Source organism: Oncorhynchus kisutch, linkage group LG18 (assembly GCF_002021735.2).
Source record: "Oncorhynchus kisutch isolate 150728-3 linkage group LG18, Okis_V2, whole genome shotgun sequence".
NCBI lineage: Eukaryota > Metazoa > Chordata > Actinopteri > Salmoniformes > Salmonidae > Oncorhynchus > Oncorhynchus kisutch.
In genome coordinates, this window is record NC_034191.2 from 29,376,479 (window position 1) to 29,393,290 (window position 16,812).

The following is a 16,812-nucleotide window of genomic DNA, read 5'->3' on the forward strand; positions in this document are numbered from 1 at the left end:
GATAGTCTCAGAGTTGAACCATTTCCAGCCCTGTAGCCAAAAATACAGCTCTATGGTCTCCGTGGCCTATAGAGTTGTAGTTCTTAACCATTTCAACATGTAGCATCAGCTCCATATTTTCTGATCTGATGTACATTTCGTCAGGAGTGGGTTTTATACACTTCTGAGAAAAGGGCGGTCCATGACGCCGACGTAATGTCTATGCTCACGTGGGCGTGGCCATTGATTTGGTTAACTTTATATGAAAACCCATATTTTCTCATTTAGAAGGTTAACCTCTCGAAGCTAGGGGGCACTATTTTTATGTTTGGAAAAATAACGTTCCCAAAGTAAACGGCTTATTTCTCAGGACCAGATGCTAGAATAAGCATATAATTGACAGATTATGATAGAAAACACTCAAAAATTTCCAAAACTGTCAAAATATTGTCTGTGAGTATACCAGAACTGATTTAGCAGGCGAAACCCTGAGGAAAATCCAATCAGGAAGTGCCTCTTATTTTGAAACCCTTCTGTTCCTATGCATGCCTTTCCTCCATTTAGAGGGATATCAACCAGATTCCTTTTTCTATGGTTTCCCTAAGGTGTCAACAGTCTTTAGACATAGTTTCAGGCTTTTATTTTGAAAAATTAGCATGAAAGATCACATTGCGTAAGTGGATGGGTGGGGGCTCTCAGAGTGAGTTTTTGCGCTACAGAGTAAAGCCGCCATTGTTCCTCCCGCTGTTATTGAAAAACCTACACACTCGGTTGATATATTATCGAATATATATTTTAAAAACTACCTGAGGAATGATTATATAAAATGTTCGACATGCTTCTGTGGACATTATGGAGACTATTTGGAATTTCCGTCTGCGTTGTCGTGACCGCTCTTTCCTGTGGATTTCTGAACATAACGCGACAAACAAACAGAGGTATTTTGGGTATAAAAATAATCTTTATGGAACAAAATGAACATTTGTTGTGTAACTGGGTGTAAGGCTCCGGGTGTCGTGGGTGTGGAGTCAAATGCAGGAGACAGAGAGTTCAATGCTGTGCGTCTTTTAATAGCACCAACGCACCACAGGGTGCTCACAAAAGTTACGTTCCCAAACACAGGGAATCAAAATGTACAATGGAAAAAATCACGACCAGGCACTAACACGTACCTCTTACAACAGAGCCGAAGGTTACATTGAAATAATCCCGCACAACAACCAGGCGGGCCGGCTGTCTAATAAAGACAAACTAATTAAACATAAACAGGTGCTACCACTAAACATACAAGGAGGGGGAGGAAAGACAATCAGTGGCAGCTAATAGGCCGGTGACGACGACCGCCGAGCGCCACCCGCCCGGGAAGGGGAAACACCCTCGATCGGACTCGTGACACTGGGAGTCTCGTGAGTGAAAACATCCGAAGATCATCAAAGGTAAACGGTTAATTTGATTGCTTTTCTGATTTTCGTGACCAAGCTTCCTGATGCTAAGTGTAATGCTATGCTATCGATAAACTTACACAAACGCTTGGATTGCTTTCGCTGTAAAGCATAATTTCTAAATCTGAGACGACAGGTGGATTAACAAAAGGCTAAGCTGTGTTTTGCAATATAGCACTTGTGATTTCATGAATATGAATATTTTTTAGTAATATTATTTGACTGTTGCGCTATGCTATTCAGCGGTTACTGACGAAAATGATCCCACGACAGGGATGGGTAGCGTCAAGAAGTTTTAACATCACATTACATATTTTCACAAATAGTTTCATGTTTAATCACATGCGTTTCACAATATTTAGATGTAAACCTGAAAGCTGGGAAATGTACACTTTAAGAGATACAGTTATATGTGTTTCCTGTCCTTCATGATATCGCCAAATGAAACACACTCGTCATGATGATGATGTTCACGGACCACTCCCACATTCTCAAAAATATAAATATTGTTTAATTATTCAAACTTTTGATGTCCAAGTGTCTCTCTGTGTTCCACAGACTACATTCCAATCTCAAACACTACAGAGCATAGGGGCAGCGTATTTTATGACTGACCATAAAACAGCCGACTTCCCGCTCTCCCCCTCTATGATAGAGAACACGCTGTAGAGTGGACCCACTGTAACCTGATCCTTCAGATCGTCACAGGAGAGTTATGACAGCATCATTGGCTCTCATTACCTTGAAGCCTTCAGGCATGGCAGTAACTAGGGCAGGCTAAATGAGAAAATGAAGTACATCTGTAGCCCCACACACACAGGCCCAACAGGACCCGCTGCTGTTTCCTCCATTAGCCCAGAATGGTTTTTGTGTTATTACCTACAGCTGGAAATAACTTTGGATATCAGAGTGGCGGTAATTCACCAGCATTACGACCAGGAATAGGAATTTTCCGAATTGGATCCTTTGTTCGTACCACCCAGGGCAATTGAACTCCAAGACGCCGCCGGGGGAGAAGAGGTATTCTGAGTGAACATCTAGTCTGACTCAGGAGGCGGGCACACCATCCACCACTTCCAAGTATATTACTCACTAATGTTCAGTCTCTGGACAATAAAGTAGACAAGCTCAGGGAGAGGATCTCCTTCCAGAGAGACATCAGGGACTGTAACATACTCTGTTTCACAAAATCATGGCTCTCTCGGCATTTACTGTTCCCATCCATACGGCCAGCTGGGTTCTCAGCAGACAGGAATAAATAACTATCCGGGAAGAAGAAATGCAGGGGTGTATGTTTCATGATTAACTACTCATGGTGCAATAACATACAGAAACTCAAGTTCTTTTGTTCACCAAACCTAGAATAGTTTACAATCAAATGCCGACTCTATTACCTCCCAACAGAATTATCTTCGGTTATAGTCACAGCCATGTATATTCCCCCTCAAGCCGATACCACGATAGCCCTCAAGGAACTACACTGGATTTTATGCAAACTGGAAACCACATGTCCTAAGGCCGCATTTATTGTAGCTTGGGATTTGAACAAAACAAATTTAAGGAAAACTCTACCGAAGTTGTATCAACACATTGACTCTAGTACTCGCTTAGAAAAAACACTAGACCACTGCTACTCGCCTTTTGAAGATGCCTACAATTCCCCTCCCCCACCCTCCCTGCGGCAAATCAGATCACAACTTCATTTTGCTCCTCCCTTACTATAGACAGAAACTCAAACAGGAAGTACCCGTGCCATTCAACGCTGGTCTGACCAGTCAGAATCCATGCTTCAAGATTGTTTTGATCACGCAGATTGGGAGATCATGCAGCCTCTGAGAATAACATTGACGTTTACACGGACACGGTGATTGAGTTCATAAAGAAGTGTATAGGGAATGTTGTCTCACGGTGACTATTAAAAACTACCCACACCAGAAACCATGGATAGATGGCAGCATCCGCGCAAAACTGAAAGCGCAAACCGCATTTAACCATAGCAAGGTGACTGGGAATATGGTTGAATACAAACAGTGTAGTTATCCCCTCCTTAAGGCAATCAAACAAGCAAAACATCAGTACATAGACAAAGTAGAGTCACAATTCAACGACTCAGACACAAGACGTACAGTATGTGGCAGGGTCTACAGACAATCACAGATTACAAAGGGAAAACCAGCCACTTCGTGGACAATGACGTCTTGCTCCTAGGCAAGCTAAACACCATCTTCGCCCGCTTTGAGGATAACACAGTGCCACTGACGCGGCCCACTCCTAAGGACTGTGGGCTCTCGTTCTCCGTGGCCGACATGAGTAAGACATTTAAGCGTGTTAACCCTCGCAAGGCTGTCGCCCCAGACAAAATCCCTAGCCGCGTACTCAGAGCATGCACAGATCAGCTTGCTGGAGTGTTTATGGACATTTCCAATCCCTCCATATCCCAGTCTGCTGTCACACTTGCTTCAAGATGTCCACCATTATCCCTGTACCCAAGAAAGCAAAGGTAACTGAACTAAATGACTATCACCCCATAGCACTCACTTCTGTCATCATGAAGTGCTTGAGAGGCTAGTTAAGGATCATATCACCTCTACCTTACCTGACACCCTAGACCCACTTTCATTTGCTTACCGCACCAATAGATCCATAGCTTAGCCTTCAACACCATAGTACCCTCCAAGCTCATCATTAAGCTCGGGGCCCTGGGTCTGAACCCCGCCCTGTGCAACTTGGTCCTGGACTTCCTGACGGGCCGCCCCCAGGTGGTGAAGGTAGGAAACAACAACTCCACTTCGCTGATCCTCAACACAGGGGTCCCACAAGGGTGCTTGCTCAGCTCCCTCCTGTACTTGTTCACCCATGACTGCGTTGCCACGCACGCCTCCAACTCAATCATCAAGTTTACAGATGACACAACAGTAGTAGGCCTGATTATCAACAATGATGAGACAGCCAATGCATCACCGGGGGCACACTGGCTGTCCTCCAAGACATCTACAGCACCCGATGTCACAGGAAGGCCAAAAAGATCATCAAGGACATTAACCAGCCGAGCCACGGCCTGTTCATCACACTATCATCCAGAAGGCGAGGTCAGTACAGGTGTATCAAAGCTGGAACCGAGAGACTGAAAAACAGCTTATATCTCAAGGCCATCAGACTGTTAAATAGCCATCACTAGCCGGCAACTACCCGGTTACTCAACCCTGCACCTTAGAGGCTGCTGCCCTATATACAGTGTCTTGCGAAAGTATTTCCTATTTTGTTGCCTTACGACCTGGAATTAAAATGGATTTTTGGGGAGATTGTATCATTTGATTTACACAACGACAACACTTTGAAGATGCAAAATAAAATTAATGCCAAGAGTGTGCAAAGCTGTCATCAAGGCAAAGGGTGTCTATTTGAAGAATCTCAAATATAAAGTATATTTGTTTAACACTTTTTTGGTTACTGCATGATTCCATGTGTTATTTCATAGTTTTGATGTCTTTACTATTATTCTACAATGTAGAAAATAGTAAAAATAAACAAAAACCCTTGAATGAGTAGGTGTTCTAAAATGTTTGATCAGTAATTTAGGTCTTCTTCGAACTCTGTAAGAAATTAAATAACCATTACTGAGATGCAGTGGAAGGAGGCTGAGTATTGACTGCTTCTCTGGACGGCCAAACAAAACTACACATTGTTTCTGTCTCTGAGCTCCACGGAGAAGTACTGAGGTCCTCCAAGGCACCATGCACTGTCTGTACATAGAACACACCCACCCAGATCACTGGGGAAAAGATTTAGCTCAATCCAACGTGAAGGTCAATTTGTCTCTGTATCCGCCAAAGCCAACTAAACCTCACTGAATTGTGTGTTAGGATCAGTGCTTAGAGGCCTGCCATCCCATGGGACTGATAAATGTATCATTGCATAAATGAGCAGGCGATTGGTTCGAGATAGAACTTGACTTTTTGATTAGACCTCTACCGTGGAATACAGAATACACAGATCCCTTTCAAATTCCAACAATTATAATTCCAATAAAGGTTATGGTTGACCAAAACGTCACTATGTGTTTCCAGTGTATGTTTAACATGGAGAAAGACTTGCACCTTTTGTTCTAAAGCAGTGACTCCAAATCCAACCCATTCACTCACTGAGATGATCCAGTGAGATCCACTCAGAGACAATATGGCATCATACTCTGAACATTCTGCGGATTGGGGAGAATAGAGTATGTTTAGGGCCAACTTTATGATAGTGCAGTGTTATCACTAGGGTGCAAGACTTGTAGACTTGGGTGATGATGACTCAACAATGTTTCCGGATTATACACTAATTATAGGATAATCTCATGCAATCCCTCCCAGCCATGGAGTTATCCCCCCTCCAGCCCCCTCCTCACACTTCTGATTATCTCCAAGACGTTGTACTTTTCTTTCACTGTAGTTCCCTGTGCGCTTATGTGTGTGTATGTGTGTGCAGTGGCGATTTTAGCATGTCAATCTTGGTGGGAACTCCCCACATTTTTTTGTGATGCATGCCAGCAAAGCCACTTCACAACACAACACTAAACATTACATTAATTGCACTATAATGGTGACAAACGGTGCCCACAAAAGGTTAGGGCCTACATAAAGCTGTCTCAACAGCAGAGTCCCAACTGCAGTCCCAACACCTTAATACTGCTACACCTGGCTTTCAGCAGAGCCTTGTCTAGCAGCAAAACAGTTAATTCACTCATTTACTGCCTTTAAAAAAAACATACCTGATATGGCTGACTTGCTTTAACCAATGTGGTTTCAACTGACAATTGAGATGTACAAACTATGGCATAAAGGGACGACGAGCAGATAAGAGGCAATCCGTAATTTCGATTAAGACATTAATGAGTGAGCTAGGACAGACGTAGTCAATATACACTAGCATTCAAAAGTTTGGGGTCACTTAGAAACGTCCTGGTTTTTGAAAGAAAATTAAAAAAATGTGTCCATTAAAATAACATTGAAATTGATCAGAAATATATTGCAGACGTTGTTAATGTTGTAAATCACTATTGTAGCTGGAAATGGCAGATTTTTAATGGAATACCTACATAGGCGTACAGAGGCCCATTATCAGAAACCATTACTCCTGTGTTCCAATGGCACGTTGTGTTAGCTAATCCAAGTTTATAATTTTAAAAGCCTAATCGATCATTAGAAAACCCATTCACAATTATGTTAGCACAGGTGAAAACTGTTGTTCTGATTAAAGAAGCGATAAAACTGGCCTTCTTTAGACTAGTTGAGTGTCTGGAGCATCAGCATTTTTGGGTTCGATTACAGGCTCAAAATGAAGAACTTTAGTCTATTGTTGTTCTGAGAAATGAAGGCTATTCCATGCAAGAAATTGCCAAGAAACTAAAGATCTCGTACAACGCTGTGTACTACTCCCTTCACAGAACAGCGCAAACTGTCTCTAACCAGAATAGAAAGAGAAGTGGGAGGCCCCAGTGCACAACTGAGCAAGAGGACAAGTACATTAGAGTGTCTAGTTTGAGAAACAGACGCCTCACAAGTCCTCAACTGGCAACTACATTAAATAGTACACACAAAACACCAGTTTCAACGTCAACAGTGAAGAGGCGACTCCGGGATGCTGACCTTCTAGGCAGAGTTGCAAAGACAAAGCCATATCTCAGACTGGCCAATAAAAATAAAATATTAAGATCGGAAAAGAACACAGATACTGGAAAGAGAATCTCTGCCTAGAAGGCCAGCATCCTGTATTCTCCTCTTCACTGTTGACTTTGAGACTGATTTTTGTGGATACTATTTAATGCTAGTAGATTTTCCAGTAAATTGTCGACTTTATTAATGATGATGACTGCTATCTTTCTAGCTAAGATTTTGAAAGTATGATGTTGACATGACCAGTCCAATCAAAGCTACTGTAGATACAACCTGATTTAAAATATTTTGTTCTGGGGCCTATGACCTTGAGCCTTCTTGAATTTTTCAAGCTCCTCCTGTAGATTTTGCGGTAACATAGTGTCCCCATGAGTGACAGAACACTGAGGCAATCACGGCGCAACTAGAGAACATTACCAACCCCTATGCTCAACATTTTACAATGGCTGCCCCAACACCACAGATAGTCCTGAGCTAGGCTGAAACACCTGCATTTTGGCGCTGCATTACTCAAGAAAGCGAAAAAGAGACCAAGTTTGTATGCGGCTTTATTAAATCAATTATTTTTGTACTTATTTTTTTTTTTACATTGTTTGCAAAATGATATGTGACACGTATTAATGCCAACATAACATGCAAAACAGGCAATAAATAATACAAAATTAAATATTTAGAGTACCAGACAAAAGTTTAGACACCTACTCATTCAAGGTTTTTTCTTTATTTTTTACTATTTTTACTATCACTCCCCCTCTTGGTCAAATAGCCCTTAGACAGCCTGGAGGTGTGTTGGGTCATTGTCCTGTTGAAAAACAAATGATAGTCCCACTAAGCGCAAACCAGATTGGATGTATCGCTGCAGAACGCTGTGGTAGCCATGCTGGTTAAGTGTACCTTGAATTCTAAATAAATCACCAACAGTGTCACCAGCAAAGCACCCTCTCACCATCACACCTCCTCCTCCATGCTTCACGGTGGGAACCACACGTCATCCGTTCCAGAGATCATCCGTTCACCTACTCTGCGTCTCACAAAGAGACGGCGGTTGGAACCAAAAATGTAAAAGACAGATCCGGTCTAATGTACATTGCTTGTGTTTCTTGGCCCAAGCAAGTCTCTTCTTATTATTAGTGTCCTTTAGTAGTGGTTTCTTTGCAGCAATTCGACCATGAAGGCCTGATTCACACAGTCTCCTCTGAACAGTTGATGTTGAGATGTGTCTGTTACAGTTGTGTCTGTTACTCTGAGGCTGGTAACTCTAATGAACGTATCCTCTGCAGCAGAGGTAACTCTGGGTCTTCCTTTCCTGTGGCGGTCCTCATGAGAGCCAGTTTCATCATAGCGCTTGATGGGCCCCCCCTCTCCTTCTCCGTGGCCGAAATGAGTAGAACATTTTTAAACGAGTTAACCCTTGCAAGCCTGCCGGCCCAGATGACATTCCTAGCCGCGTCATCAGAGCATGCGCAGACCAGCTGGCTTGTGTATTTACAGACATATTCAATCTCTCCCTATCCCAGTCTGCTGTCCCCACATGCTTCAAGATGGCCACCATTGTTCCTGTACCCAAGAAGGCAAAAGTAACTGAACTGAATGACTATCGACCGGTAGCACTCACTTCTATCATCATGAAGTGCTTTAAGAGACTAGTCAAGGATCATATCACCTCCACCTTACCTGTCACCCTAGACCCACTGAAATTTGCATACTGCCCCAATAGGTCCACAGATGATGCAATCGCCATCACTATGCACACTGCCCTATCCCATCTGGACAAGAGGAAAACCTATGTAAGAATGCTGTTCATTGACTACAGCTCAGCATTCAACACCATAGTACCATCGAAGCTCATCATTAAACTTGAGGTCCTGGGTCTCAACCCTGCCCTTTGCGATTGGGTCCTGGACTTCCTGACGGGCCGCCTCTAGGTGGTGAATGTAGGAAACAACATCTCCACTTCGCTGATCCTCAACACTGGGGCCCCACAAGGGTGCGTGCGTCAGAAAAGGCTTAATAAAGTAATCAATGTACTTAGAGATGGGTTCTGTCAGACTTTCATTACCACTAATGACTGGTCTGCCATCTCTAAGTACATTGATTACTTTATTAAGCCTTTTCTGACGTCACTCCCAGCCTATCTTCAAGATACCACAGATGTGTTGAACAAAATTAAGGAATTGAACAATATAGGTACAGCTTCCTTTTTAGTCACCATGGATGTGGAGTCTATACACACCACCATTGAGCATGAACAAGGTTTGGCAGCTATGTACCATTTCTTGAGTACCCGATCTGAAACTGAGATGCCTCCTACAGAATTCATTGTCTCACTGACTGAATGGTTTCTCATAACATCTTTATCTTTCAGGACCGTATTATTAAACAGGTCAAAGGGTGTGCCATGGGAGCTACCGCCCTTCCCAGGCTGGTTTGTACTTGGGTAAATGGGAAAATGACTTCATTTTGGATCCTTCAAATAACCATTTCTTTGACGGATTATATGGTGGGGACGCTATATTGATGATGTTTGCCTGTTTTGGTCCGGTTCAGAAGATTAACTTATTTCCTTCCACCAATACCTTAACATTAACCCTAACCTCAAACTAACAATGGAGTATAGTAAGGATAACATTCATTTTTTGGACCTCGACATTAGTAAAAATGACAAAGGTTGTTTGCACACATCAATCTTCAGGAAGCCTACAGATGGGAATACCATTCCGAGGGCAGACAGCTTTCACCCCAGAAGGTTAAAAGCGAATATTCCGTATGTCAAATTCCAAAGAGTCCACAGGATTTGCGATCAGGAAACAGACTACTGTCAAATCTACTGAATTGGAGAATGGCTTCTTGAATCGGGGCTACAGCGTTCAGGTCCTGAAAGATGCCGGTATAAGGGCTGGATTACTTGACAGAGAGAAGCGCCTCGTGATACATCAGAGAAAGTATTTTGTTACAAAATACAGCACTGAAGCAGAGAACATTAAAATAATAATTAAAAATAATTGGGGACCTTTTAGTCTTCTGATATTTCTAGCTTGGAGTTGTATTTTTATGATAACTTAGCTACAGTATTTCACCCTTTAATGTGTATAGTATTTCTTACTAGGTGTGTCCAATCAATTTTGTAACCACTCCCTCTTCCAATTAGGGCTAATTGGAAAAGCTGTTCAAAAGAGGACATTATATTTTTTATACTTCTCTTTAGTGTATGGATCTCTCAGGTGGGTATAGGGTTGGGGACCATTCTATCATGATAGGACAGTAAATAAATACATATTAATCATTTATTTAAAAATGTATTTCCCATATCTGCACAAAATTGAAAGCTTTCTCTCATAACCCCTGCTCACAAACACACATGAGTTCCTGGATTTGCAACCTGTATCCTTTTTCACTCACTTAACTCCACACTTTTCCAAACACAAAAACACACACCCCACCTTCCATCACAATACATGCGCACACACCCACATACTGTGCCTTCTATGTCCTCTGTGTTTTACCATGTTGATTGAATAATTTTGTGTTCCAGTTATTATTTTGCTAATGATCCTTTCTTCTAATGCCGTCTTATCAATTTACGAAATACTATAAATTGAAAGTCTAAAACTAATTATTTTCCAACATTCCCCATCTAGAATGTTATAGTGTAGTTGTAGTTTATTTCTTTAACAATCTTATTTTATTGCTTTTCTACATATTTTTTTTATTACAATCCTTGTCATGTCTTGTCACACTTCCCCGCTCCTCTTCCTGTTCGGGCGGCGCTCGGCGGTCTTCGTAACCGGTCTACTAGCTGTATTGGTTTCACCTGTTTCTCGTTTGGGGTTTGGTTCAGGGCTATTTAAGCCTTCTATGCCCGCCTGCTTTTGTGTGGGCTTGTTTCTCTGTTCTGTTTGTGGATGGTTGTGTTTGTTATTTTTTCTGACTGTTTGGTGTCCTGTTTGTTCGGTCATTATTTCGCCTGTTATTTTAGGCGTGACCTGTCTTACCAGAATAAATACGGTTTTCTCTAAACCTCTGCTCTCTGCACCTGACTCCGCACCCACCACTCCTAGCTCTGTGACAGAAGCCCGCACCATTAGCATGGAGTCAGCAGGAGCAGCTGCACCCCCTCTCCCATCTATGGAGGAGCGTGTTCTTCATCACACGGCCATCCTCCATAGAATCGGGTCAGCGATGGACCAGATGATGGAGAGAATGGACCGATGGGAGAGAAGTGGTCTCCCTACCTCGCCTCCAGTTCCTCCTCCGTCTGCTCAACCTACTCCTCCGGCGGTGTCCGGATCCAGCGCTCTTCGTCTCGCGCCCCCAAGGGAGTACGATGTAGCGGCGTCTGGGCGCAAGGGATTCTTGCTCCAGCTTGAGCTATACCTGGCTACAGTTCGCCCGACTCCCTCTGGTGAGGAGAGCATGAGCATCCTCATCTCCTGTCTGACAGAGCCCTGGAGTGGGCCAACGCGGTGTGGAATAGTCCAGACTCCGCAAGGGACCACTACCCAGAGTTCACCTGCCAGTTCCGGGTCATGTTCAACCACCCACCAGAGGGCCGAGTGACGGGTGAATGGCTGTTCCACTTTAGGCAGGAGACGAGGAGCGCACAGGACTTTGCGCTGGAGTTTCGGACCTTGGCAGCTGGAGAGGGGTGGAACGACAGAGCCCTGATGGACCACTACCAGTGTAGCCTCCGGGAGGACGTCCGCAGGGAGCTAGCTTGTCGGGACGCCACGCTCTCCCTCGACGAGCTCATAGACATGTCGATCCAACTGGACAACCTACTAGCTGCCCATGGGCGTCCAGAACGGGCCCTGTTAGTCCCACCTCCTGGCCCTCCCGCTCCAATACCTATGGAGTTAGGGGGGGCCGTATCGAGGGGAACCGGAGGGGGAACCCTTTCCTCATCTGGACTGACCACCGTAATCTGGAGTATATCCGGGCAGCGAGGAGACTGAATCCTCGTCAGGCAAAGTGGGCCATGTTTTTCACCAGATTTAGATTCACCATCTCCTTTAGATCAGGTTCCCTTAACACGAAGGCTGACACGCTGTCCCGTCTCTATGACACCAAGGAGCAGTCCATCGATCCTACTCCCATCCTTCCAGCTTCATGTCTGGTGGCACCGGTGGTATGGGAGGTGGACGCGGACATCAAGCGGGCGTTACGGTTGGAACCTGCACCCCCACAGTGTCCAGCGGGTCTTCAATATGTGCCGCTTGGTGTTCATGACCAATTGATTCAGTGGGTTCATACGCTACCCTCTTCGGGTCATCCGGGTATTGAGAGGACAGTTCGGGGTCTTAGAGGGAAGTACTGGTGGCCCACCTTAGCTAAGGACGTGGGGTTTTATGTCTCCTCCTGTTCTGTGTGCGCTCAGCGTAAGGCTCCTAGACACCTGCCTAGGAGGAAGTTGCAGCCCCTCCCCGTTCCACAACGGCCGTGGTCTCATCTGTCGGTGGATATTCTCACCGACCTTCTCCCGTCTCAGAGGAACACTACGATCCTGGTCGTTGTGGATCGGTTTTCTAAGTCCTGCCGTCTCCTCCCGTTGCCCGGTCTCCCTACAGACCTATAGACTGCGGAGGCCCTGTTTACCCACGTCTTCCGGCACTACGGGGTGCCTGAGGACATCGTTTCTGATCGGGGTCCCCAGTTCAAGTCCCGAGTTTGGAGGGCGTTTATAGAACGTCTGGGGGTCTCGGTCAGCTTGACCTCGGGTTTTCACCCTGAGAGTAATGGCAGGTGGAGAGAGTGAACCAGGATGTGGGTAGGTTTCTGCGGTTGTATTGCCAGGAGAATGGACGAGGTACGTCCCATGGGCGGAGGTGGCTCAGAACTCACTCCGCCACTCCTTCACGAACATGTCACCTTTACAGTGCATGTTGGGCTACCAGCCGGTCCTGGCACCGTGGCATCAGAGCCAGACCGAAGCTCCTGCGGTGGAGGAATGGGTGCAGCGCTCAAAGGAGACCTGGAGAGCCGTCCAGGAATCACTCAAACAAGCTGGTGGGCAGCAGAAGAGGAGCGCTGACCGCCACCGCAGTGGTAACTGGTCCCCTGCAGGAAGGTGAGGTGCCAGAGGTCTCTCCGCCCCCCCGCCGGACATCAAGGGGTCCCCCGCGTACACAGTACGTTCCATTCTGGACTCTAGACGCCGGGTGAGGGCCTACAGTACCTCGTAGACTGGGAGGGGTGCGTTCCTTAGGAGAGGTGCTGGGTACCGGTGGAGGACATCTTGGATCCATCACTGCTGAGGGATTTCCATCGCCTCCATCCGAATCGCCCTGCGCCTCGCCCTCCGGGTCGCCCTTGAGGCCGGTGTCGGAGGATTCACAGGTTTCACCTGTTTCTCACTTGGGGTTTGGTTCAGGGCTATTTAAGTCTTCTATCCCCTCCTGCTTTTGTGCGGGCTTGTTTCTCTGTTCTGTTTGTGGATGGTTGTGTTTTGTCGTGTCTTTACTATCATTAAATGAAGACTTTTAGTTTTTATCAAAGATTCTCTGAAATTAATATTACGCGATCAAACTGATTAATCATGTAACTGTAATTAACTAGGAATTCGGGGCACCAAGGAAAATATTCAGATTATAAAATTATAATTTCCTAATATAACCTTTCAGATATTTTATATCTGATCAATTACTCTTCGAATTAATGAATGATTTACTTTACCTCACGTTAGTCTCATTCCAAACATCGTAAATGGTTGGTTATCTGCACGAACCCAAAATCAAATCAAATAAAATAAAATTGTATTTGTCACATACACATGGTTAGCAGATGTTAGTGCGAGTGTAGCGAAATGCTTGTGCTTCTAGTTCCGATAATGCAGTAATAACCAACAAGTAATCTAGCTAACAATTCCAAAACTACTACCTTATAGACACAAGTGTAAGGGGATAAAGAATATGTACATAAAGATATATGAATGAGTGATGGTACAGAGCGGCATAGGCAAGATACAGTAGATGGTATTGAGTGCAGTATATACATATGAGATGAGTATGTAAACAAAGTGGCATAGTTAAAGTGGCTAGTGATACATGTATTACATAAGGATGCAGTAGATGATATAGAGTACAGTATATACGTATACATATGAGATGAATAATGTAGGGTATGTCAACATTATATTAGGTAGCATTGTTTAAAGTGGCTAGTGATATATTTTACATCAATTCCCATCAATTCCCATTATTAAAGTGGCTGGAGTTGAGTCAGTGTGTTGGCAGCAGCCACTCAATGTTAGTGGTGGCTGTTTAACAGTCTGATGGCCTTGAGATAGAAGCTGTTTTTCAGTCTCTCGGTCCCAGCTTTGATGCACCTGTACTGACCTCGCCATCTGGATAATAGCGGGGTGAACAGGCAGTGGCTCGGGTCGTTGCTGTCCTTGATGATCTTTATGGCCTTCCTGTGACATCGGGTGGTGTAGGTGTCCTGGAGGGCAGGTAGTTTGCCCCCGGTGATGCGTTGTGCAGAACCTCACTACCCTCTGGAGAGCCTTACGGTTGTGGGCGGAGCAGTTGCCGTACCAGGCGGTGATACAGCCTGACAGGATGCTCTCGATTGTGCATCTGTAGAAGTTTGTGAGTGCTTTTGGTGGCAAGCCGAATTTCTTCAGCCTCCTGAGGTTGAACAGGCGCTGCTGCGCATTCTTCACGATGCTGTCTGTGTGGGTGGACCAATTCAGTTTGTCTGTGATGTGTATGCCAAGGAACTTAAAACTTACTACCCTCTCCACTACTGTTCCATCGATGTGGATAGGGGGGTGTTCCCTCTGCTGTTTCCTGAAGTCCACAATCATCTCCTTAGTTTTGTTGACGTTGAGTGTGAGGTTATTTTCCTGACACCACACTCCGAGGGCCCTCACCTCCTCCCTGTAGGCCGTCTCGTCGTTGTTGGTAATCAAGCCTACCACTGTTGTGTCATCCGCAAACTTGATGATTGAGTTGGAGGCGTGCGTGGCCACGCAGTCGTGGGTGAACAGGGAGTACAGGAGAGGGCTCAGAACGCACCCTTGTGGGGCCCGAGTGTTGAGGATAAGCGGGGTGGAGATGTTGTTGCCTACCCTCACCACCTGGGGGCGGCCCGTCAGGAAGTCCAGTACCCAGTTGCACAGGGCGGGGTCGAGACCCAGCTTGATGACGAGCTTGGAGGGCACTATGGTGTTAAATGCCGAGCTGTAGTCGATGAACAGCATTCTCACATAGGTATTCCTCTTGTCCAGATGGGTTAGGGCAGTGTGCAGTGTGGTTGAGATTGCATCGTCTGTGGACCTATTTGGGCGGTAAGCAAATTGGAGTGGGTCTAGGGTGTCAGGTAGGGTGGAGGTGATATGGTCCTTGACTAGTCTCTCAAAGCACTTCATGATGACGGAAGTGAGTGCTACGGGGCGGTAGTCGTTTAGCTCAGTTACCTTAGCTTTCTTGGGAACAGGAACAATGATGGCCCTCTTGAAGCATGTGGGAACAACAGACTGGGATAGGGATTGATTGAATATGTCCGTAAACACACCAGCCAGCTGGTCTGCGCATGCTCTGAGGGCGCGGCTGGGGATGCCGTCTGGGCCTGCAGCCTTGCGAGGGTTGACACGTTTATATGTTTTCCTCACGTCGGCTGCAGTGAAGGAGAGTCCGCATGTTTTAGTTGCGGGCAATGTCAGTGGCACTGTATTGTCCTCAAAGCGGGCAAAAAAGTTATTTAGTCTGCCTGGGAGCAAGACATCCTGGTCCGTGACAGTGCTGGTTTTCTTTTTGTAATCCGTGATTGACTGTAGACCCTGCCACATACCTCTTATTTCTGAGCCGTTGAATTGAGATTCTACTTTGTCTCTATACTGACGCTTAGCTTGTTTGATTGCCTTGCGGAGGGAATAGTTACACTGTTTGTATTCGGTCATGTTTCCAGTCACCTTGCCCTGATTAAAAGCAGTGGTTCGCGCTTTCAGTTTCACGCGAATGCTGCCATCAATCCACGGTTTCTGGTTTGGGAATGTTTTAATCGTTGCTATGGGAACGACATCTTCAACGCACGTTCTAATGAACTCGCACACCAAATCAGCGTATTCGTCAATGTTGTCGTCTGACGCAATACGGAACATTTCCCAGTCCACGTGATGGAAGCAGTCTTGGAGTGTGGAATCAGATTGGTCGGACCAGCATTGAACAGACCTCAGCGCGGGAGCTTCTTGTTTTAGTTTCTGTCTGTAGGCAGGGATCAACAAAATGGAGTCGTGGTCAGCTTTTCCGAAAGGAGGGCGGGGCAGGGCCTTATATGCGTCGCGGAAGTTGGAATAACAATGATCCAAGGTTTTTCCCGCCCTGGTTGCGCAATCGATATGCTGATAAAATTATGGGAGTCTTGTTTTCAGATTAGCCTTGTTAAAATCCCCAGCTACAATGAATGCAGTCTCCGGATATATGGATTCCAGTTTGCAAAGAGTCAAATAAAGTTCGTTCAGAGCCATCGATGTGTCTGCTTGGGGGGGAATATATACGGCTGTGATTATAATCAAAGAGAATTCCCTTGGTAGATAATGCGGTCTACATTTGATTGTGAGGAATTCTAAATCAGGGGAACAGAAGGACTTGAGTTCCTGTATGTTGTTTTGGCCATACCACGTCCCGTTAACCACAAAGCATACGCCCCCACCCCTCTTCTTACCAGAAAGATGTTTGTTTCTGTCGGCGTGATGCGTGGAGAAACCAGCTGGCTGCACCGTCTCCGATAGCGTCTCT